The 25,696-nt window shown below is 45.9% G+C and overlaps 1 long non-coding RNA gene across 1 annotated transcript in view; it reads left to right on the top strand.

The window, feature by feature from the left end:
• Positions 1 to 20,630, top strand: part of LOC138581253 (uncharacterized) — a 73,371-nt gene extending 52,741 nt beyond the window's left edge. The window contains exons 2-3 of the long non-coding RNA XR_011304485.1: positions 5,035 to 5,114; positions 20,235 to 20,630. This is a non-coding gene — a long non-coding RNA (uncharacterized lncRNA). The remainder of the gene's footprint in view (positions 1 to 5,034; positions 5,115 to 20,234) is intronic.
• Positions 20,631 to 25,696: the final 5,066 nt, after the last annotated feature.

The following is a 25,696-nucleotide window of genomic DNA, read 5'->3' as shown; positions in this document are numbered from 1 at the left end:
TCAAGTATTTGAGGGTGCTGTGAAATTAGAAAGCGGTCAAATAGGGAATTTATCCAGAGTTGCAAGGATAAGGAAATGAGGTAAGACCTTATTTCAGGTTCAGTTGTTTCTCATCTATTGGCAACACACATATTATTATCAATCTTTGATATTATGTCTTTTCTTTCTTTTCTGCACATTCATCTTTTCATATGCTGCACCTTCATTGTATATATTGTTTTTTTGTTTCAGATAAGGGAGGGGGGTGTGTTATGAAGATGCCTTGTTATTATTGTGCTGATGTTTGCTGTATGACTTCTCATTGAGTTGAGTGGTGAGGTCACGCAGTTCGAGTCAGAATCCTCAAAGAATGTTATTGCTTGACATCAGCAGTTGATGTTGTGCTGTAGGGCTGGTCGGGGGTCTCTACCATGTATCTTCAAAGCTAAGCATTAAACTTATATTTAAGCTTACCTGGTCTGGTTTGTGTCCCAACAGGTATACTCGCATCTGTTTGCCTCAACGTCATCTGCTTGAGTCTATTTCCATCTTGGTCATGTGTCAAAAGACCACGCTTCAAGCTTCAATTCTGTATTGGATGGTATTAAACAAATAAAACTTGGCACTCGTTGTCTCTCAGATGCACCTTTGCAGGAGTTGGCTCATCTCTTGTATTAATTGCATCCTTTAAAAAGACAACCAGTTCTCTGCTGCACTGGCATTCTTGACACTGGGCCAGACAAGCCTCCTTCATTCTTTCTTGCCCGTCAGCACTGTTTGTTAACTGCGACACACTTTCAGACCTCCTGTCCATGGAATCCCAGGTTGCTAAAACACAATGTGGAACATCCAGATTTCTGATGCGTTCATATACCTTGGTGGCACCGCCTGCAATGTATATACTACGTATAGCTACCTTCTATGATCACTTAGTCTACTTGCGTTACTGGCTCTGTACAATTGTTAAACAGCTTGCATTTTCTTCCGTGCTCTTCACACGTGTAATCTTTATTTTGTATGTAACAGGTTACTCGATTCTTTACTTCATCATCAGGTTTCATATGTTTTCTTTACAGTCTCCACTATTACCTTTTCTCAGTGTGTCATGTTTACGTGTTGTGACGTCACCAGTCTGCTCTTTCATTCATTTTCTCGCGTTCTTCTGGGATCTTCCCTAAGAAACTATCAGCTCTCTGTGGATATATAAAGAATGGCTTCCTCAATGGGTATTTTGCTTCAAAGGCTGCTGGTGTTGTTGGCATCATTACATGTGTCGTCCATGTTGCTATCTCTGGCTCCCAACATATAGGCAGGTTAGGGGTGGGTCTGGTAGAGGCTTGTGGCTCCTCCTCTACAGTATCTATTAGTGGTGGCATGTCCCTCCTCTAGATGGATCGAGGCAGGTACGTGTACACACCCTGATGCCACTTGCATGGGGTGTGTGTGAAATGCTGAGATCGGACAATGGACCACATTTTTTTTAATTAGTTATTTGAACAAATAGGGTTTCTATTGAGTATAAAACACATGTTTTCTTCTGCTTATCACCTGCAAGTGAACGGAATATGGGAGAAACTCAATGGCCTCCTTAAAGAAAGGATTGTCAAAATTAAATTTACTTTGAAGAAGGGATGGCGATATTGCCTACCTCTAGCCTCATATGCCCTTCGGAATCAGCCATGATCAGACTGTCACCTCACCCCTCATGAACTAGTGACAGGGCAGCATATGGGAACACCCGTTACACCTCTATCTAGGAGTAGAAGTGATGCCCAGAGTGTAGCTAAAACGTTAGATAATAACCTCTAGCATTTCTTTAATTTCAGATCAGGTCAAGCGCAAGGGGGTTGGTCTCAGAACACAGAAGAAGACAATTCAACAACCAACTTAATTAAATTACCATCAGCGCCTAAGTTATATGTTGGAGACCTAGTCCTAATCAAGCATTTTACTAGAAAGTGGCATGAGTCGCGTTTTTATGGTCCCTTTTTTATTGAGAATATAACCCCTTCAGCTGTGAAGGTCCAAGGGAGACGAGCTTGGCTTCACCTGGGTGATGTAAAGGCCTATAAAGGTGACACCCGCCCTCCCACCATTGCTGATCCAGAAGCAAGACAACAAGAACCATTTAAGCATGTGCAGACTCGATCGATGACAAAGAAGGATGACAAAGCAACCAGCGGTTAATACAGGTTTATGTTGGACTGAAATTCAAGTGGACACTCCTTATAGATATTTTAGAAGAGAGTGAAATGACTTGCAGAGAATTTCAGTAGGCTGAAAATGAACTTTTAGAAATACGCATTGAAGCTTCAGAGTTATTCCTAAATGTCAGTTCTTGATTTGAAATCAGAAACGAGATCAGTATCTAGATTCATTTCATGAAAAATATCTGTTTTAAACAGTTAATCATATCGTGCTTACTGAAAGTGACGTTCATTGACTTTTGCTTGCTGTCTCTGTGTTTATACTTCAAGCGTACCCTGCTCTTATGAGAAGAAACATTGATGTTTGCACTTTCTTACAGGCTCTTAAAAATGGACCAGTGGTAAGGAGGCTCCTTATTGCCATCATCAAGCAGATTTTGCAGTTCCAAGTATAAAAGAATTTTGATGATTGTATTAAAAAATTATTAAAGAGGAAAATGGCACGGTTCTAGGAGAAGAACAAGTGTAACGAGTAGTAGGATGGCGCGAGAAATGGATGCCTATGTTCTTATGCATAATATATGCTTGCAGGATTATTATCCTTGCCTCTCTGTTCCTCATCTTTCACACTCTCTATAATGTTAGTACTTCCACTGAAGGAGAGGTCTGTATGGTTCTCCCCACTATGAGATCTACTTTTGATTTGCTCCATGATCATTACACAACCTTTGAGAGACACAAGAGAGATGCATAGGAAGATAGTGAGGGTATAAATACCTATCTAGATAATGCGACACACTTGTGCAATAACATGTGGTATCAGCACGTGAGAAAAGTGGGAGAAAGAACATCTATGGAGAGTTGCTACGTCTGCTCTCTCTCATACCCTATGCCATGAATACAGTACGAACTTTCATCACCAGAGAAGTTCCAGTACACAATGCTAGGTTTCTTAGCCATCTTGCGGCAGGTATGACCAGAGGACTATTTCAAGGAATTTGGGCCACTTTATGATGGAGATCGAAATGGTCATTTCCATACCAAGATGACTATATCAAGACCACACAGATGGAAAAGGAAACTGGATGGAAAAGCAAGATGCTTGTGTATTCTGCAACAGAACAGGATGAGATGGTCATTGAGGAGATGAAGAAAATAAATTGTCCCAATGTGACAGAAATAGCTGGCTCACCTGGATGTTGGGAGCAAACTCAAGTCTCAGTCTATGGATGAGTGAAATCCAAGAAGGGATGGGAAGAAGGACTGGTGATGAAGATCTGGACCCCGAAGAAGCACTTCTTCAAGAGAACATATCAAGTTGTGGAAACCATTGAAGAGGTGGTCGAGGACTCGTCCAGAGTGGGGAATGTAGAGGAGCAGCTGCACATCTCTACAGGAAATCCCACCCTACTACCTCCTATATGTTGGAAGTCTGAGACTGTGCCATGTCTGATACCAGCAGTTGTGCCAATACCGCAGCAAATCTTTGAAAAAGGGTATCCACTGAGGAAACCCTATCGCATGTATCCCCGAAGAGATGACAATCTGAGGGAGGAACTCCCTGAAGGAATATGAAAATGAGTAAAAGAGAGAAGCTAGTGACGTCACAAGAGACAAGCGTGACGCCCTGAGCATACTGGCTGAAGAGAATGTATAGACCTTACAGAATCTGATGACGAAGTTAAAAAACAAGTAAACTTTCATGTGCGAGAAGAAGATTGCACGTGTGCGAAGTGCTAGAGAGAATCAACCGTTCAATAATTGTACATAAGCTGAAACGCAAGTAGACCAAGTCATCATAGAAGCTGGCTATATGTAGTGAATAGACTGCAGGAGAAGCCGCCATTGTATAGAAGTTGGACATCAGTGTCATGAATTTTAGTACGCCAGAACCCATGGAGAGGAAAGACTAGGAATTGTGTCACAGCAAGAATAAGCTGGAATCATGGAAATGCCTGGCTAGGCTGTCTGGCCTGGCATCAAAACAGAAGCAGCCAAGGTCAGTTATCTATTCTTGAAAGCAGTGAATGTGAGAACGATGAATCATCCCTTATTAAGGGGCAAAGAAATAACACCAAGAGTGCCAAGTTTTATTTATTTAAGACATTTAAATGCTGCCAAATAGACCAAAACATGGTCTCCTGTCACGTGAACCAAGGATGCAAATAGTTGAGTTGAGCTTCGAGTCCTAGAACAACGATAGTGAGAGCCTGTACTCCCATATATTCTCACAGACAAGGATATTGTGCATGGCCAAGTTCAAAGACAATCTTCATGGCAGAAGGCATGGGTGATAAGAGATGTTGGGCTAATTGGGTGGGGAGGTAAAGTCAAGTCCACCACCTTGCGCCTGGGTTTGAGCTTACGTGCTGCTAAGTGAACCAAATGTTCCAGACATGGCACGAGCATGCCAACCAATTGTAGGGGGCCATATAACGAGGGCGTTATAGTTTGAGAACCAATGATAAACCGTGTACTTAATAGTGTTGGAGATGACATGTTTTAGAGGTAGGCATAAATTGTACACCTGCCAGAAGGGCAGCCAAGCACAATCCTAGTCCTTATTAAATGTATACTTGGATGTTCCCCTGGAACCAATTATAATCGCGTATAGGTTTTTCTTATTTGCTACATAGACTTTTTAGTATCAAGTCAATGTTTAATGAGAAAATTGACGAGAGCTTAGCAAACGTCCACTGATGTCAGTTGTAACCTACCTGTTTAAGATAATTGTTCATAAAACAGCAACCTTTGCCATCTTCCTGAGTTGGTTCGATTATTTGGACTCAGAGTTATTCTGTGAACCCATCCATTGCATGCACGTTACTAAAGAACCATAAGTTCAAGAGCGTAGTAATCTGACATGCTCTCTGATGCCATTATTATTTGCTTTGCTTTTTCTATTCAGCCTCTGGCAGCAGACTCTCAGGCCACAGTTATGCATAGTCTACTGATGGGGAGGAGCACAGACATTAATTCCCACTGAAGGTATGCCTCTCTGGTTGATCTGTAGTGGAAGTAGAAATCTGTAAGTGATTGTAGCCATTATTGCCAATTGGAAGCAAATTATTATATTTTAACTAACTAGCTACACATTTGAGACATGAAGTCGATTGGGAAAATAATGTGGTCTAAAGTGTCATGTGGAAATATATATTTTGTGAGTTGCTATCCAGGATAGGAACAGAATCCATACTCAATATGTCAGTTTGTAACAAATAATGTGGCCACTAATCAATCTAGCGCCCTCATCCTATTGGCACTATCAGTCACTTGATCCTGAAAAAAGAAATGAGAAGACATTGGATTAACAGGAAACACATTATGTTGGATCCCTTCATTTCTAGCCAAGAGGATTCAAACACACATGGGGCCCTTTCAGGACACCCGCCAACAATCTGATATATGGAGTACCTAAAGGATCCAGTCTCTTGCCCCTGCTTTTCAACATCTGCAAGAATCTGCTACTTCTATCATTTACTGATAAATTGGGCTTCACATGCTTCAACTATGCAAATGCTCCCCAAATGATCCACAGCCTTACAAATGACTCACATTAAATGCACTGGCTTGTAGTGCATGCCTCACTCACATGCACATCTGCATGAACTATGCATATGCCACTGCTCCTTCCATCACAGGGGCTCAAAATCCACTGCATGGAATTTTATCCATCAAGACTGCTTTGATGCAATAACGCAGCTTTTGTAAACTGTGCTTAACCTCTACCGGAAACTTTCTTTTCATTCCTCTAAACCAAACTCTGGAATTATATGCCAAAGAGCCATCTGTATTGAAAAAGAACACGTGATAATAACAAAACAGCTGAAAACCTGATTATTCAACCTCAACCAAATGGCGCCTACTCATGTTAACATCAACAATAGCCTAATTACACAACCATGCCGCAAACCCACACACAACCTGACAGTAAATGACTATGGGAGGCCCAACTCATTTCGGTCAAGCTCTCCACAATCTCAAACGAAATCGAATGAATACTGTTCCACTATGTAATTGACCAACAGACAATGTGTCAGCCTAATAGTATGGGGGGGGGGGCAGAATCATCTGCCCGAACTCCCCACAACCCAGTAGCTAATTCAGAACAGCAAGACCCTTCGCCAACAAGGTCTACAACTGAGTAATCAAACACTGGACCAGCCATTTAGACTAACATTAACACAAAATCAAGGGTAAAACCTCAAACAACAAGCACCACAAACGGTACCATTGCTCAAATAGAACTTCTTCTGCCTAGCTTACATGTACATACCACTAACCAGCACTCAAACAATCCATGCAGGACCTTTGGAGACCGGACTCAATCGGGTTGGTCTCCGCACAACCTTTAAATTGAATTGAACTGATGCTGCCACCAGCAGGTCAGTTCACAGGGAGTCAGCCTGGGATTATGCCCCTTATCTAACCCTTGCCAACAGAGGCTACAACCAGGTATAACCTAATAATCAAACAGCAATGGGTGACCTACCCTGTACCCAAGAGTCTCACCTAAGAGTCTCACCTAACTACTTCCATTCTCAACTAACCCAGAAATATAAACTCCTCTCTCCACCTTACACTACTCAATCACACAATCGATACCCACATGTGGCAGCAAGGTGCCTCGAAACATACACACCACACAAAGTGTGGCAACACACCATCCCGTCACACCCCAATATCAGAAGGTAACTAGGTGGTCACAGTGCTGACCAACTGATCAATCTCAGGCTCTCCCGCCTGGACGAAACACACACACAAGGTCATTTTCAAGGACCACACAGATATTCACTGACAATGCATTTGGGCACCTCTGGTCTGTATGCATCAGCACTACAGGACTGCCATCTGCCTTTCCCTCTAACTACTCCTCTCCCCCTTTTTTCTTGCAGGGACATTTAGCAAAGCTGCTAAAGTGGCAGAAGTGCGCTACACAGGACCACGCTACATCACATTTGTTTTGTTTTGCATGTTTTGCATGAACGTGTGGAGGTATTCATTATGCATGCTTTAACACGTGTGAATTGTGAAATGACCTGAAGTGTTTAAATATAACTTTGTAATAGTTTCCATAATTTTATTGACTTTATCTGATATGTAGTGTGTGGCGCCATTAGGCCCCTGCAAAGCCAGCTCGGGGGAGTCTTTCAAGGGCTCCCCCAAGCTGGCGTATTGGGAGAAGGTGCAGGAGGCGCCCTATTCAGATAATTAATTACCTCCCCGCTCTGACGCGGGAACGAGGCGGTTTTCATTGGAATAGGGCGCTCATACATTAGCATGAACGTCCTATTCCAGTGATTAACTCCCTGCCAGGCGCCGCAGCGGGGAGTTAAAAAGAAAAAAAAGATGGTGCTCCTGCCCTCCTGCTCATCCCTCCCCGTGTTCACCAGGGGCACGCAGTGAGGGTCAGGGGGAGCACCAATTTTTATATTTTTTTTAATTTTTTTATTGCATTTTAACAAACATCAACAGTGGGACCCTTAACATCGTTCCTCATCCCTTCCCTCCCTCTCTCCCCCCACTCCACCAGACTGCTGAGTTCTTGAAATCTCAAAGGGGTACCCTTAGAGTCATTATCAAGTCATGTAAACATGTCCAATATACGTATTCTGTGTGGGCACCACTGTTGCATATAATCGCTTTGTAGATATTCTGTCGCCAAACCCAGTCTGACTTAAAGTTTTGGCAAGCCCCCTGTATGTTGTATGTGATGCGCTCCATCGCTAAATATGAAAACACTCTCTGAAGCCATTCCAGATTGGATGGTGTCAACCTCTGGTTCCATTTTTGGGCTATTGCTAGCCAGGCGGCTGTAAGGAGTCTAAAGTTCCTCTTTTGAGTTTTTGTCATCGTCCTATCCCGGGGTTCCCACTTGCCGCACATCCATACCTCTTCTCCTAAGTCCTCTGCGCCCTCAGACATTTCCTGCATTTGGGACTTTACCTCCGTCCAGAAGCCTTGCAGTTTCGGGCAGTCCCACCATATCAGTTTCCCTCTGCATCAGAGCCCATCTAGCACTTATTTTGTGTAGTGTTGTACATTCTATGTAACCTTTCCGGTGTATAATGCCATTGGATCATTATCTTTGTCCATGCTTCTCTTGTCTGGATCGCCCGTGTCCATTTGGGGATTATTTGTCAGACGTAAGTCCACTGTTCTCTTGTGATTTCTCTTCCTAGTGTTGTTTCCCATCTCTTCATATATTGCCATTTTGTCTCTACTGTCTGGGCAGGGGTCTAGTTGCCGCCTGTGTTATTCTCGGGGTGGAAAGCCACTGATGAAGTTGTTCGTATTTGAATCTGTCTTTTTCCGTGAGGCCGAAGAGCTCCCAGCATTCTGCGAATGTTCTGATCTGTTGGTCCTCGAACATGTCCTCCACCTTTGTGCAGTCCGCTTCTACCCATTTTTGGAATGCTCCACTCTCTGTGCCCAGTCGGAAATCTAGGTTCTCAAGTATCGGCATGATATTTTGTTAGTGTTCCTTTCTTGGTTGCTCTGTTCCAGATCTCCAATGTTGTGCTCATGATCTCGCTTATGCGAACATTTGGGTGTCTATGTTCCGTGCCTATCCACAGTAATTGCCGGAGGCTTATCGTCGCCACTTTCCTTTCCTGAGCTTCCCATAGCTTCTCGGATGTGTTTGGAATCCATTCCTTCAGGACCACAGCTGGGCTGCCTCATAATATTTTCGAAAGTGTGGGAGTGCCATGCCACCCATTGTCTTTTGCGCTGTAAGTGATAGGCTAGAGAGCCTCAGAGTTCTGTTCTGCCTGATGTATTTGGACACCATTTTGGTGAGTGTTTTGAAGAAAGAGAATGGGATTCAGATGGGAAGCGCCTGGAAGAAGTATAGAAGTCTGGGCAAGATTGTCATTTTGATGACCGTTATTCTGCCCCACCATGTATTTGAGAGTGTGTTCCAACTTTCCAAGTCTTTTCTCACCTGTTCTACGAGATTCGGGTAGTTCCCTGCGTAGAGGCCTTTGATCGTACTGGCCAGGGTGAAGCTCCCCTGCCCACCTATGGATTTCTTGTTTGTCTCCGGCCACGACCATTACCACTGATTTTTGCCTATTGATCTTCAGTCCAGAGATGGCTCCGTATTCTTCAATTTCTTGTATGAGAAGTGGCAGTAATATTACCGGGTACGCCAGGGCCGTCAACATGTCGTCCGCATATGCCAATGTTTTATGGGATATCCCTCCCATGGCTATGCCTTTAATGTTGGATGTTTCTCTAATTTGCACCAACAGTGGCTCCAGGAAGATTGCGTACAGGAGCGGGGAGAGGGGGCACCCCTGCTTTGTACCTCTTTCAATTCTGATCATGTCTTAGAGTTCTCTGTTCACCACTATCCGGGCTGAGGGTGAGTTGTAGTTGGCGCGTATCATTTTGATATGTGTTTCTCCCATGCCCATTTATTCCAGAATGCAGAACAGCATGGACCACTCCACCCGGTTGAATGCTTTTTCCTGGTCTATCGCCAATAAGAGTCCCGGGATGTTAGTGATTCCCACCTTCTTGATCAGATGGGTGATTTGCCTGATTTTATCGTCTGTTGTTCTGTTGGAGATGAATCCTGATTGATCCTGATGTATCAGCTGCGGGAGCAGCGGTGTGAGTCTGTTAGCTAGTATCTTAGTATATAGTTTGGTATCTAAGTTTTTTAAAGCTATGGGGCGATATGAGCTCAGGCACTCCGGGTCCTTCCCTTTCTTGTGGAAGACCAGCACTTTTGTTTCATTCATAGAGTGTGTGATATTGGATGTGTCCTTAAAGGTATTAAAGAGGTCTGCTAGGATAGGAGTAATGGATCCCGCATAGGTTTTATAAAAACTGGCCGTGTAACCGTCCGGCCCCGGGGCTTTGTTTTTTGGTAGTTCACTGATTGCTCTTGTTACCTCCTCTATTGTGATTGGTCCGTCGAGTTGTAGTTTCTCCTCTGGTGTTATGGTTGGGAGAGTTATATCTCTTAGATAGGATGTCTGTTCCTCTTCTCTTGGTTTGTCCGATGTGGACAGTCTTTGGTAGTAGTCTCTAAAGACATCTTTTATGTCCTTCGGCAGTGTTCTAGTCTGATCGTACTTGCGTCTTCACAGTCTGGTTTTATTGTTTTCCTTTTATTTGTCTTGCCAGGAGTTTGTCCGCTTTATTTGCTTTCATTGCGTACCAGTGTTTCAGATGTATCAGATGATTCTCTGCTCTTTTGGTCTGGATAGATTCCAACTGGCCCTGTACGTGTCGGTAGGCTCTCTTCAATTTTAGGGTGTGGTTGTTTGACATTTCCTCTCTAATCTTCGCTAAGTTACTTTCTAGCTCATTTTCCCATTTTCGGGATTGCCTGTCTTTCTGCGCTTTCAGCGCAATCATATGCCCACGCATTACGGCCTTGAAGGCTTCCCATATTGTGGTTGTTGTCACTTCTGGCGTATTATTTCGTTCAAAGTATTCTGCTATATGTTCTCTGATTGTCTCTCGCATGACGGGATCTTGTATGATTTCCCTTGGTAATGTCCATCGCCATAGACCTGAATGTTTACGGAGTGTGGGGAGTGATATCCACAGGGGTGCATGGTCTGATAGTGACATGGAGCCTATCTCCGCATTCTGAATCTCCCATAGCAGGCTCACCGAGGCCCAAATGTAATCGATTCTAGAGCTTGTGCCATGAACCGGTGAGTGATATGTGAATCCCGGGGTCGAGCCCCTGATTCTCCGCCATACATCTTCTAGAGCCATCTTTTCCATGGATTTCTTTAGCGACTGTGTCGGGTTCCCCTGATGTGAGAGCTTGGGATTTGAGTGGTCCTCTCTGGGGTTCCAAGCCAGGTTGAAATCTCTGGCTAGTATCACTTCTTCTTCTGCAAAGTTTTCTAATTTGTTCAAGGTGTCCCTTATGAATCCGTCCTGGCCCATATTTGGGACATAGATTGTCACGACTGTCAGTGGGCAATTCTCAATCTGTATTTTCACAAATAGGAACCTTCCTTGTTTGTCTGATAACGTTTCTCGAATTAGCACATTGAGAGAAGTGGCGAATGCAATCAAGACCCCTTTTTTCTTCTCCCCAAAGTTCGCTTGGAGGATCTGGTTATAACCTTTTAGGTGGAACTTCCCTTTTTCCTTTTTCTTTATATGTGTCTCCTGAAGTATAATTATATCAGACTTCTCCATATGCAGAAAGTGTTCCATCTTTTTTCCTTTTGACTGGGGAATTCAGTCCTCTGATATTATATGTTAAGATTTTCAGCCCCATCCTGTTTTGTATGAATCATGTCTTTCGAAAATCTTTCGGGTTGGCTTACAGCGTTAGCAGTGCGTCCCAGTGGTTTTCACTTCTCCCCCTTGTAACAGTCCCATAACTTCCCCCCTACTCCTCCCCCACCAAAAAACTTCCCTGAGGAGGGCACTGGGCCCTATGATCGCTTGGGCGTGAGTCCCTCGCACCATGCCCTCAATAATCTCAGGCATAACTCTGTCTTGGGGAGTCCTAAACCCCACTGGTAGGTCTTTATGGGTCCCAAGGTTGTCCCCCAGCCCAGCCGCATCTATGTTGCGGTCTTTGGTCCTTTTTTGGATCTTTCAATGAATTGTGTCTCTATCGCTGATGTTTATCGAGACTTTCCTCCCAGCATGGTGGGGTGATGTTAGCTGGCTTCCGGATTCCATGTCGGGCGTCTGGATCTTTTATTCTCTGTCTGCCATCCCTGTGGGACTCACCGACCGCGGGTGGCTTCTCTGCTCTCAGTTAGTTCCTTCTCCTGGTCTTGCATGTTCATTATCCGGAGGCCTTCCTCGCAGGTGGTGATTCTGTGCTGTTTCCCTTCCCAGGTAAATAGGAGACCAAACGGGAAGGTCCATTTGTATCGTATCTGTTTTTCCGTCAGCATCTTTGTGACTGGTGTCATATCCTGACGTTTCCGGAGTGTGGATTGTGCCAGGTCTTGAAAGAGGAGAATTTCTTCACCGTTCATCCTTATATGGTCTATAAGTCTGGCTTTCCAAAGAATTTGTTCCTTCTGTGTGTATTGCGTCATTGCTACCAGGACGTCTCTTGGGCGGGCCCCCGGTTCTTCCAATCTATGTGGGCCTACCCTGTGAATTCTATATATCTGGATCTCTTCTCCTGTTCCGTGGGTCAGAAATATCTTGGAAGACTTGCTGTACTGCCGTCCGAAAGTCCTTATCTTCCACTAACTCTGCCATGTTTTTTATTCTTATGTTAGACCTTCGGGACCGATTTTCTAAGTCTTCACATTGAGTCTCTTAGTCCAGGGACAGTATGGCCAGACGTTCCTGAGCTTCTGCATACTGTAATGTTTCCTCATCGAGATTCTGAACCATTCTCTCTAATGTGTCCGTTCGCTCTTCCAGGTTTCCTATGTCCGTCTTCAGTTCTTGAATCACCTGTTTCATTTCTCCTATCATGGTATCGAATTGTGCGTGCATGGAGGACATAAATTGTTCCTGAAACTCTTTGAACCAGGTCTTCATATCGCCTTTGGTGGCCATTTCGGCCCCTTCGGTCTGTTCTTGTATTTTCTTTTCCCTGCCCTTTTGTGTGTTGGTCTTCGGTGCCGCCCCTGTGTCTGCCCCCCAGAGGTGTACCAGATTCTGGTCCTGTTTCGCCTTGGTGGTGAAGGCCTGTGTTGCCAATTGCGTTTGGCGGTTCCTGGATTTTGACATGTATGCACCCTAAACTTCTTTGCCTTTTCCCTTTCTGGTTTTTCGCTGGTGTCGCGGTGCTGGCCGATGGGGATCCGAGTGGGTAGTTTGGTCTTGCCTCTGGCAATATTGTTCTTATGGTTCTGTGCTTTCGTTTGGTTCCCAGGTCGTCAAATTGGGGGTGCAGTGGGGGGCGGTCGCACTTGTCTATTTTCTTTCCGGATGCAGTACCCCTTGTTCCTCCTTTATCCATGGTGTATGCCCTCTCCTCCTCCGTTGTAGCCTTATGTAGGACCTGGAGTTAGCATGCGCTGATGTGTCTGGGGTCTCGGGGGACCTCCACTAAGCAAATGCGTCCTGTACTGTACCCCGTATAGTATTGTTAGGTCCTATTTGTGGGGGGACCTTCTTTGATGTCTCCCGGTTGCCTCCTTTTCTGTTGCCCCCGGGGTTCCCTTGAGTTCGTATGCAGAGGGGGAAGGTTTAGGGTATGGATGGGCTGTTGCCCTTAGTTTATCTGGTCAATCCTCCTTACCGTATGAGTTGACTTTGTTCCCTTCCCCTCTTGGGTGGCGCCTCCAATGTTGGCCGATACCTCACTCCCTGGTCTTGGGTATGTGTGTGACGGGGCCTGATCCGCTTCACCCGGTCCATGCTATCCAATTTGCCGTCAATCGGGGCACTCCTGGGGGGGTCTGTTTCTGTCGTTGCGCTCCTCCTCTCCCGAGCATTCGAATATCTCCACTGTCGGGAGAGTGGGCGACCCACCTTCTCCGCATGCCCAGACGTGGCGTAGCTGGCTTTCCCGGCGGGGGCTCTGTCCCCTGGTGCCTTGTTTTCAGATCCACCAGATGGGTTTGGGTCAGCGCCGGAGTCTTGCCTGGTTCCTGTGCACGGGCTCCGGCTCTTCTGTCTGTGCGGTGGGTCTCCTCTCCTGATCCTGTCATCGGAGGGCTTGCTGCTGTTGCCCTGCGCCCGGCCTCACTTTAATTATATTCGGCCCTCTGTCTTCCGATCCGTCTCCTCTCACGCTCCACTCCGCCGGTGGTCCTGGTGAGGCTGCGTGTTATGCGGCCGCTCTGTGCTCCGTCGGCGGGCCGACCCTCCTTCTGTCTGTGTTCTCGGGATGGGTCTTCCTTGCTTTATTTTATTGCCCTCTGCTATTTTCCATCAGGGGAGACGCGGTTTTAGGGACGGAAGAGCTTCTTCTGCAGTTCTTAATTGTCGCGGCCCGAGCTGGGAGACGGAGCAGCACTCACGCACGTCTGCCCGGCTCGGCCGCCATCTTGGAGTCCACCAATTATGTTTTTACCAGCCCAGGGCATTGCTGCCACTAAGGCCGGCCCCGACTGCACCCCTTGTATCGGCTTCTCGCTGATTTCTTTCTTTTTTTCTTATCACTGATGGGCCTCTGGCGAGAACACGTGCAACGCTTCACTCAACGGTTTGGTGCCTGAAGTGACAGGTATACGCTACACATTCTGCATCCAAAAGGGGGACACGGGCAATAAATCATGCTTTGCTGAGCTGTACCGCAACAAGGACACACAGTACCCTTTTGTCCCATGGCAGGACATGCATGTGTTTTGCTTGGCAAGGATACAGTACTGTAGTGCACACAGTGTACAATAGGGTATTGAAAGAGAGAAAGAGGAGTCAAAGGCTACCCTTGTCATTGACGCACAGGTGGTGGTCAACTATTTTGCAGTGGGGCTAGTTCAACATGTATACTAGCTTATGGACTTATAAAAAGATTACAGACAATGTCTGTGTATTGTTAGCATTCCAACAATACTTGAACTAATAGTCACGTACTATTTACTAACTCACTTACATGCAAATCTAATGTTGTATTTATGTTTTATGCATATGTTTCGTACTTGAAAAGGCATTTGTTGCCCTTTTAAACCTTGTTCCATGCATAAAATTAAATTCTTGTTTTTGATTTTGCAAACACTCCTATTCTGTTGGTGATATGAGTCCATAAGATAGTACACACGATGAACTAGCCCTACTGCAAAATAGTTGACCACCACCTGTGCGTCAATGACAAGGGTAGCCTTTGACTCCTCTTTCTCTCTTTCAAAAATCTTGTTTTACCCTCTGGAGTCAGGCCCCCATACAGAAAAGAGGGTCTCCACCCTTATTTTACACATCCAATAGGGTATTGGTCATAGCTCTTTCTCTACATTCAGTTTTCAGTAGAGTATAAAGTTGATACCTCTTTTCACTTTCATTTTAATAAGAGACAACTAAGCGCAAATCTACAGTATGACGGTATCATTCAGCCTGAAGATAGACTTGGAATTTCCCCCAAAATTAGACATGTCGGTGACACCAACCTCAAGCAGATAGATAAGTGGATTACTCTTCAGCCCCATTTAATTATTTACTAATGTATTTAATTGGCACATCTTTGCGAGATGAAGAGCTGAGGTCGGAAATCTACAGTTCTACTCCTCTCGTCCGCGTGAAATGGAAATGTTAGCTGCCCATTTTGTTTTATATGGAATCTTACCTTGGAGCTGTTTAGCCAGGACAGGCCTTTGTCATGGGGGGCACAGAGCACGTTTAGCTAGGGACACTCCCAAAATTCCTTGAGGCTGTCTCCCACTCTGGGAGACAGGATTACCTGTTAATGTGGCATTTAAATGTGCACCAGACATGCTGCTACGTGTATTCACTGCCAGATATGCCTCACAGCGAGTGTTGATTGATTTGATTGATATTTTATTTCTATCGCACTCGTACACAAGTGTTCCAGAGCGCGACAAGGCAAGGGAGGGGAACTGGGGAGAACAAAACAGCGATCTTACTAGGCTCAGTGACATTGAGAATGTGCAAGTGCATGGGAGAGGGGGAGGGGAAAAGTGCATGGAAGGGGGGAGAAGTGGAAAGGGGGAGAAGTGGAAAGTGCAGAGCAAAGGAGAAACAGATAAATAATAATAAATAAATAATAAAGGCAACAAACAGTGGTAGTGCAGCAAGGAAGTGGCAAGTGCTTGGTTTAAGGCAGCAGACAGGGTAGGTCTGATAAGTGCAGGAAGAAAAAGGGGTCGGGGGTTGTATGGGTACAGATACAGACCCCAGTGCAAGGGGTGGCCCGGAGCCAGTGCGGGAGGGTGCTATGGTGAGCAGGTACCTGGGCTCGGAGGACAGAGGGTGGCCAGGTGCACGGTGCCAAGAGAGAATATTTCAGCAGGGGAGAGGGAGGGCGAAGGCAGAAGCAAAGAGAAAGGTCTTGAGCTGCTTCCGGAACCGGAGATGGTTCTCCTCATGTTTTAGAGTGGCAGGGAGGCTGTTCCAGAGGAAGGCCCTAGCTGAAGCAGAGATCTACCCCCAGCTCGTTTCTTCGAAAAATGACTGACCCTGAGGGAGTTAGAAGTAGAGGAGCCAAGAGCTTGAAAAATGAGGTATTTGACGAGGGATAGCTGAAGGTATTTTGGACCCAGGCCCCAGAAAGCCTTGTGGACAATGCAGAGGGTTTTGAATTTAATCCTTGCATCCACTGGGAGCCAATGGAGAGATTTCAGAGCTGGAGAGATACGATCCCAGGGCTTGAGGCCAAGGATAAGTCTCGCAGTCCTGTTCTGGATTAGTTGAAGAGGGCAGAGAGTAGAGGCAGGGAGATTTAGAAAGAGGCTGTTACAATAGTCCAACCTAGAGAGAACCAGAGCTTGGGAGAACATGAGCTTCTGGGGGAAGGAGAGGAAAGGCAGAGTACCTCTGAGGAGGTTCAGTAGGAAGTTTGACTTTTTAGAGACATCAGAGATGTGGGCGGAGAGGGAAAGTGTAGAGTCAAAGATGACCCCAAGGTTCTTAGCCTCGCAGGTGGGGTTAGGAGGAGGGCCAAGGGAGGCCAGTCAGAGAGTTGGGGGAAAGGATGGTGAAGGTGTGCCGATTAGGAGGATCTCTATGTCTTGCTGGCATTCAAAGATCATTGGCGGCACACCCATCTTGAATGGCATTAAGAGAATCAGAAATGAGAGAGGAAGGGGAGGTGGCTGGGGGCAGCCTGGAAATGAGTTGAGTGTCATCAGCGTAGCACTGGAAATTTGAACAGAAAATGGCAATGCAGTGGGCGAGAGTTGACAGGTATTGGTTGAAAAGCCAGGGCGAGAAGTGAGACCCCTGGGGCCTAGCACAGGTAGAGCAGAAGATAGATGATAGGAAGGACCCAAGTTGGACCTGGAAGGGTCGATCAGAGAGGAAAGAGGTCAGCCAGGCCAGAGCCTGATCAGTGATAACCAGGTTATCACAGAGACGGTTGAGCAGGATGGTACGGTTGACCGTGTCGAAGGCAGAAGAGAGATCGAGTATGATGATTACAGAGAGAATGTTAGAGTCAAGGTTGGAGATCTTCGCAGATGTTCAGGAGAGCAGTTTCTGTGCTTCTTGCAGCTCTGAAGCCAGACTGGTGGTCATGGAGATGGCCAACGGAATTGGAATGAAGGTTAAGCTGAGAGATGGCTAGCTTTTCCAGGAGTTTGCCCAGAAAGGGAGTAATGGAAATTGGGCGATAGTTAGCCAGACAAGAAGGATCAGCGGTGGGTCTCTTCAGAAGAGGATGCACAAGGAAGTGCTTCAGAGGGGAGGGGAAGGATCCTGAGGCAAAGGACTGATTGCAGAAATCAGCAAGGGCCAGAGCGAGGGTGTCAATTTGGTCTTTGATGGTTTTAGAGAAACAGGGATGAACCTGTTTTAACGAGGCTTTCAAAGATTGGACTTGTCTAGCGACCTCATCAGGGGAGAAAAGAGGAAAGGATGAGAAGGAGGGTGGGTGGTGGCTGAAGGGTGGTCAGCAAGTACACACTGAGAGGGGAGGGGGCAGAGGTGGTGAGGGTGGACAGGATGTCCTGGGTTTTTGAGATAAAGTGAGAGACAAGGGCATTGCAAAGGACCTGGGGGGGTAACAGGAAGGTAGAGACTGCAACAGGGTTGGCCAGCTCCTTGCAGATTTTAAAGAGTTCGGCCGAGTTGTTAGATGCCGCAGAGACACAAGCTTGAATTTGGACTCTCTTCTTGGTGAGGACAGAGAGTCGGTATTGCCTTTGGAGCAGGCTACAGGCCAGTTTGTCAGAGGATGAACAAGAAGCCCTCCATTTCCTCTCAGCCGCCCTACACTTACGTTTAAGTGTAGCGAGGTCAGAGTCATACCAGGAATTGCACTTGGCTTTGGACTTCAAACAGATCCTCATGACAGGGGCAAGAGCATCAAGAGTATCAGAAATTGAAGAGCAGAGCAGAGACAGCGCTGTGTCAGGATGTGAGACAGCCAGAGGTGGAGGGGGGGGAGAGAAGGTGGTGGCGAAAGCCTCAACTGACACACGCTTCATGGGCCGGATGTCCAAGAAGGTAGGTGGCAGTGTTGGGGTAGGCTTGGCTTGGGGGGAAGAGAGAGAGGGAGATGAGAGGCGAGGAGGGAATGATCACTCCAGGAGAGAGGAGTAGTCAGAGGGAGGAGAGGGGGAGTTCAGAGGAGATCAAGACATCGAGAGTGTGCCCTCAGGGTGAGTCGGGGCAGAGGGGAGGGTGGACAGGGAGAGGGAGTCGCAGAGGTCACGGAAGAGTACAGATGAGGAACAAGGAGAGTCTAAATGGATGTTGAGCTCACCAAGGAGGAGGAGGAGGAGTTGAGTGGTAGAGGCCAGGAGGAGAGGTCCGCCCACTCAGAGAGAAATTAGGTGATTTGACCAGGAGGCCGATAGATGGTAGCCACAGTAAGATAATGTGTAGGAGAGAGAACGAGCCTACAGACAAGGCATTCAAAAGAGGAGTAGGTCTGAGGGGGAATGATAGAGGCAGGAATCCACTCAGGAAAGATCAGGGCTACCCCCCCCCCACCGGACCGGGAGGATCTGGGTGCAGAGAGGATCTTGAAGTCATCAGGGAGGAGAGTGTCAAAGCTTGTGACAGAGTTTGCCATGAACCATGTCTCAGTCAGACCAAGGACATCAAGGTCTAGTTCTTCAAGGAGGTGGCAGATGTCAGAGGAGTGCTTGACAGCAGATCTAGAGTTGAGAGTGTCAATTTGAAGAAGGTTGCCAGCCTTAAAGACCTTCCTGGGAGGGGTACAGATCAGAGGTATGCCCTGTGGAGGAGAAAGAGCCCTAGTATGGGGCAGAGGAGGAGGAGAGAGAGGGCAAGGTAGCCAAGGGGTGAGAGGAGGGGACAGCAGGAGATGAGTGAAAATTGATGAGGATAGGGAAGCACCTATCAAAGAGGAGGAGATTGGCCTGAGGGCCTTGGACCATGACAGTGCCATTAAGGTAGACATTCATCATGAATTTAGAGGAGTCAAAGGGAAGCCATGAGAACTTCACAGAGAGTGCCACTATTAATGGGAGAGGAGGAGATAGGACAGAGCACAGAGATCTTATGAAGAGTCCATAGATCTGGCGAAGGAACTACAAAGAGGATGTCGGTGAGGGTCTGTCTGGAGGAAGTTTTGGAGTAGGTGTCTGTGATAGGAAGAACAGGGTTAGAGGCCAAGATATCCTTTTTGAAATTCTTCCTACCAGGCTTAGGTGAGAAGGGAAGCATAGTCAATGGAGAAGCAGTTGGAAAAGATAGGAGAAAAAGAAAGTGCCATGCCATAGGGGTGAAAGCGAGGAGAGGATGGAGATACAGGGGGGGGCTAAGGCAGGTAGGTGTGGGACAAAAGAGAGTGGTGAGGTTACTGGGCAGGCAAGTTACAGAGAAGAAACAATATACAAGCAAAATACAGAGAATTTAGCATTGTGCAGCGAGATTTGACTTTCTAGCAAAAGGCAAAAACAGCAGGATTTGACTTTCTAGCAAAAGGCAAAAACAGCAAGATTTGACTTTCCCATCAGGGATTCAGATGTTAGCAAAGGGTTTTAAGAAGCACTGCACAGCAGGATCACAACGTGGGAGTAACAAGCAGATAGAACAGTGATAGTCAAAGGTGGTAGGAGTGAGTCCAAAAGGAGCGAACTAACCCATAGTTCTGGAGGTGACAATGTCAAGGCAGTCCGGAGTTCTTATAGGAGTGAGGTGGCAGCATCATTGTGGTTAAGGAGCAGGGAGGTCCCCCGGGTTCCAGAAGTGGACAGGGAGCAGACAGGGGCCTGAGAAGTGGGCCCTTGCTGAGAGGGCTGGATAAAGCCTGCCGGTCCCTGGTTGGATGGAAGAAAACTCTCAGCAGCCAATGGGAGTGCGGCACAGGGAAAGGCAGTTCAGCCAGCATGCATACACAACAAAGAAAACCATGGCAGTCCTCTTGGAAGGGCCAAAAATAAGTCAAATAAGCAGGCAATAGTGCGAAAACCTGTGCTTTCAAAATAGCAAGGCAGCTTTGGGTATTAAAAAGCTCAAAAACCAGCAGCACAATAAAAATACCCAATAAAACAGTGTTTTTCCAACAATTGTAAGCAATTTTCCTTTTTTCTTCTTTTTTTCCAATTTTTGATTTTTCAGGTTCAATTATTCAGGTGCAGTAATGCATAGAAAGTGCACCTACCTAATTGAGAGGTCAGCAGCCAGGCACAAACTCCACATGTGCAGGAAACAACAGATGACCAGGAGGGTGGAAACAGGACCTCACTCTCAGTGAAAAGCAGATGAAAGAAACCAGATCTAGGCAGTGCTGGTCCCTGATTCGATGGAAGAAAACACTCAGCAACCAATGGGAGTGCTGCACAGGGAGAGGCAGTTCAGCCAGCCTGCCTACACAACAAAGAAAACCATGGCAGCCATCTTGGAAGGGCCAAAAATTAATCAAATAAGCAGTCAATAGTGGGAAAACTCATGCTTTCAAAATAGCAAAGCAGCTTCAGGTATTAAAAAGCTAAATAAAAAAAACGGCAGCACGATGAAAATACCCAATAAAACATTGCTTTTCCAACAATTTTAAGGAATTTTCCTTTTTTCTTCTTTTTTCCAATTTTCGATTTTTTCAGGTTCAATAATTCCCCTGGAGGTGCAGTAATGCACAGAAAGTGCACCTACCTAATGTTGTGCTATTAACGCAGGGCATGTGTAATTTTGTATGTTTGTATAGTGACCTTTGTGCTATTCATGCAGTGCATGCTGGGACATGTAGTGACAGCCAGATATGTGTGCAGATTGAGTTTTCTGCTATTAGTACAGTGGGTGCTGGGAAATATAGTCACTCAAAGATATGCACCCACAGTGAGGTTTGAGCTCTTAACAAGGTGCATGTTAAATGCAGTATGTTTGTAAACAGGTTTTGTGCTAATAACTGAGTACATGTGTAAGTTTGTTTATTTGTACAATTTACATAGTACATGCTAGGACATGTAGTCACTGGCAGATATGTGCCTATAGTAAATGTTCTGCTTGTAACACAGTGCATGCTGGGAAATGTAGTCACAGCCAGCTATGTGGCAGCAGTGCGCTTTGTGCTATTACCGCAGTGCATGGTGGTGCATGTGTAATTTTGTATAGTTGTACAATGAACACAGTGCATGCTGGGACATGTAGTCAATGCCAGATGGGTGCACACAGTGAATTGTAGCCTCTTAATGCAGTGCATCTGAAATTTTGTATAGTTGTACAATGAGTGTTGTGCTCTTACGGCAGTGGATGTGTAGTTTTGTACATTTGTGCCACGAGTTTTGTATTCTTAACGCAGTGCATGTGTAATTCTGTATATTTGTACAGCGAGATTTGTGATATAAGTGCAGTACCTTTTGGGATGTGCAGTCACTGCTGGTTATGTGCCCACAGTGGGTTTGGCGGTATTAATGCAGTGCATGCTGGGATGTGTAGTCACTGCCAGATATGCTCCCACAGTAAGTTGTGTGCTCTTAATTTAGGATACTGACACCTGTCTGCGTAATGCAGACCATGACAAGAAGGTCCGTCCCATCATGCTTGAGCAATACTGTGAAGAACTATGCATGCAAATGGAGTAGTGTTCTTGGTTTTTAGACCCATTGTTCTGAATCTAGAATACTGAACATGTGCTGTACTGTCCTCTGGTTTCATGTTCTGCTGTTGCTACCCCAAATAAAGTATGCAATGTAACGAGTAAAAGACACATGTAAAAGATCCAAATGTTATTGCATCAATGAATGCGCAGCACTGAAGATAGTGTAGATCAGTGACACTCATTATACGGAGTGCATTAAGTGGTATCAGAAATCCAGGGGTGGGCTAATCAGTCATGAAAAATGATTTATTTGGGTGTGCGTCCATCAGTAAGGATTATCAGGGATTGCTGTTTACCAGGGAGAGGGAAATGGCTCACTAAATGGGCTGACCTTTTGGTCAATGTGAGGCGTCGGACAAGGGTGGGGTGAGATGTGGGTGGTGTGCAGGCAGGGCAGGTATGAGGCTGATATTGTGGGCGAGTGAGGTAATGAAAGAGGAACAGGTGTGTGTAAGGAGCTAGGTGCCAAGGCAGGGAACACTGGGATTGTGTTAAATAATGGTCTTAAGGTCAATTGGGACAAGTCATGGGTGCTGTGGACTTGGGGATCCACTTGGTTTCAAGCAGGTAAGGGCTTTGGCTGGGATTTGGGCACAGTAGGGCCAGCAATTTCACCTTTCCATACACACAAATGTGTGATTCAATTCTTGCAAAGCTGCAAATTATCAGCTTTGCATTTTACATATACAAAGGCGAGGATAGCCATCCATCCTCCGAGGAAAAGGCAGCCCGGACTTGTTGTCAGTATCATGAAAGTTGACTCACTTGTACCTCTGCTAATACGGCCGAACGGTTACCAAATGTCTGAACAGTGTGAGTACCCTATTGCCTGGGAAGTGGTTGCACTTAGCAATAATCACTCGCTCATCCTGGATTTCAGTGGGAAGTCCAGAGGCCAACACTCTTCTTCCATTGAGTCATGTATCGGGGCCGGTGGGGCCGTGCGGTTTTCAGGAGCAGACACCACACAGGGGTTGGAGACAGGGAAGCCAAAGAAGGCATGGTGGGGACAGCCTCAATATGGGATTGGTGAGAACTGATTGGCTTCGCTCGGGCCTATAGCTATGGGCCCCAGGGCATTACCTGAGTCGGTAATGCCCCCGCCGCTCGGGTTATATTGCTTAATTATAGTGATACCGTAACCATATTTTTCGGACTGTACTTAGGAACAATACTTTGTGATGCCACTTCCTGTGATGCCGCTTCCCGGATTCTTACTTCAGGGTGGGGTCAAATGACATCACTTCCTGTGATGTCATCAGAAGTCAAGGGTCGTGTGATGTCACTTCCTCTACCCCTGGAATTTTGGTGAAATGACTTCCCTGATTGTAACCCTAATGTAGATTACAAGTAGACCCTTCAGAGAACATGTACACTGTTAATACAGTAGATATATTTGGATACAATTATATTAATGAAACAGTTTTTTCCATGACGCACTACATTTCAATTACTGTCACAACAAAATTCACATCTTTACTCAGAACAAAGCAGCAATGGTGGATCTGTAATAGCCAGTAGTGAGTTAACATTCATCCAGTTACAACTAAATCCACTATTCACAAATGTCCATACCCTTCGACCATTGTCAATTGCGTCAATGTCATTAACCTCTCTGAATACGGTATGTTTTCCTCGGCTGCCAGTCACTCTTTACATCATCATCCATGTACTTCACCATCAGTTCTCACAATTCTCTCTTTACTCTTATTACCATCCTTCAAAATCACATACAGTGTCTGTTCTACTTTCACCACTCTTTTATGCTTCAGATAAACTGGTTTGAAGTGCACAACTGCACTGCACTGTACCTTTGCAGAGTCCCTGAGATGGTCATTTGACACACCAGTTCCCAGAAGGTGTCCCGATCTGGTGCCCGCCCATTGCATGGCGCTATCCAAGGGAGAACTTGAGGGATTCTAGAAAAAAGCTAAGATACAGACACATTGTACAGCAAAGTTCAGTAACCGTCAGCACATTCTGTGTTCACTGGAGGGCCAGGATGGTTCAGGGGATAGCTCCAAGTTGGCACCTACTATTTGCAGCACTCCCTCAATCACGGGAAGGTCCCCCTGTGCCAGAGCCTGCACGCCATCACTACCTTCAAAGTCCCACTTATGGGTTGAGTCCAAGACCTCCACGTCCAAAAGTACCAATGACCAGTCCAGCAACTAAGCAGGTGTTTCTGGCAAAAGAAATGACAAGCATTGTAGATTGCCCATGCCAATGTGAGAAATGGAGAGGAAACTGAGAAGGAGGAGGGGATGAGGGGAGCGAGAGAGAGAGCAAGAAAGAGACATACTGTACAGTGCAGCTTCATACTGTAAACTTGCACGCGGCTTCGGAAATGTGGCCTGCGTGCCTTTAAGAAGATGGAGTGGCCACATTTTGGGTTGTCAACCCTCAATTTCCTTGGGATATTTTAAGTGCACCTGACGTAGAAACTTCCCCTCTTTAACTTGAGCGATTCTATGAGGTAAAAACAGACAGAGGAAGGAGTGAAGTTCTAGCAACAGTGAAAAATCTAATCAACCACAGCCGTTTATGGTCGAGACAGGCCCACACGGGCCATTCGCATGTTAAGTGCAAGACACAGGTGGGCATTGATGAACACGCGTTTTCAGAAAGTAACTGAAGTACAAAATACAGTGTTACACTTTTGCAAACATCAAATTGTAGAGTCTAGCAGTTTCAGTATTTTCATACTGTCTGTGCCTGAAAAGAGTTACAGCATCAATGGGTGGGTGGAAGGATTGTAGTGCAGCATAACCATGTGATCCTGAACATTCATTCAGAGCTCTTGTGGTCTGTTTGAATGCATTGCTTGTCATATTACAGATTTCATTAATTAATTGAGTATATAGAGCAGCAAGCTGTGTTGCCTTTTCCTAAACTTGATCACATTGCCACACATGTCCTGCCATCTCCTCTTCAGGCCCCCGTTTTAGTATTATCTGTAACTCCTTTCATTTGGGCTCTTCCAGTAATCAATGCTGGTCCAATAGCACAGCGAGTAGAGCGCTCGCTTTGACATCTGTGGAGCGCCTGCTAACGCAGGTTCGAATCCTGGCAAGGGCCAAACTCAGCCTTTCATCTTTCCGAGGTCGATACATGAGCACCACACAGCGTGGGTAATAATAAGTAGCGCTCAGATACCTGAGGTTTCTTAGCGCTATATAATTGCTAAATTATTATTATTATCTGAGCCAGAATGATGCTCTTTCACTCCTGTCGGGGAGATTTGTTTGTGATGATTCATTGGGAAACAAAGCACTTAAGTGTCCCCAACTCTACGGACTGTAATAACTAGCGAGAGAAAGTAGCCCCTGGCCTTGCACCGTCAAGCAATGCAATCCTTCCACTGCCCTGCATGTTGGACATGGTTAGCACCTGGCAAGCTCTGCTCTGTGACCTTTGCTAGATCAAACTTTTAATGTTCACATCTCACTTGTGGCACAAAGGTTAAACATGGGGGGCAGTTCTATATGCAACTCTTTACCAGACTGGAATGGACATCAATCATTTACCTGAGTATTGTGTACTAGCAGAGATCCTGGCCACTAAAATGGATTCCCCGCACTGAGCACAATTAAGAGGGGTCCATGTCATGTACGTGCACAATACACTGTAATGGCACTTGGCCGTGAGTTGTCTGAGCCCTCGCAGACAGGCTATGGTCTCTGTTACTACAGCCGGGTGGGTTGATGGGCAGCTAGAGTACAGAATAATGGCAGGACTCACTGTGGCCTCTAAGCACCCTGGTCTGCGTCAGTACTGGCAGGCCTCCTGTGCTAGGCTGAGGTGCAGACATGTTGGTAAGAGATGTGGGGATTACTGTAAGGACGGTGAATGCCATTGAAACCCCATCCAGTAGTCATAGTAGGCTAATACTGTCACATGATTTTCGTATGTGGCGCCCTTGTGCAGATACTGCAGGATGCAATTTCTGACCAGGGTTTATTTCTGGCAAGTGACGACGCTTCAG

The sequence above is a fragment of the Ambystoma mexicanum genome, chromosome 1p, assembly GCF_040938575.1.
Source record: "Ambystoma mexicanum isolate Mex_15411 chromosome 1p, UKY_AmexF1_1, whole genome shotgun sequence".
In the NCBI taxonomy this organism is placed as follows: Eukaryota; Metazoa; Chordata; class Amphibia; order Caudata; family Ambystomatidae; genus Ambystoma; species Ambystoma mexicanum.
This window is presented reverse-complemented; position numbering and strand designations above follow the sequence as displayed.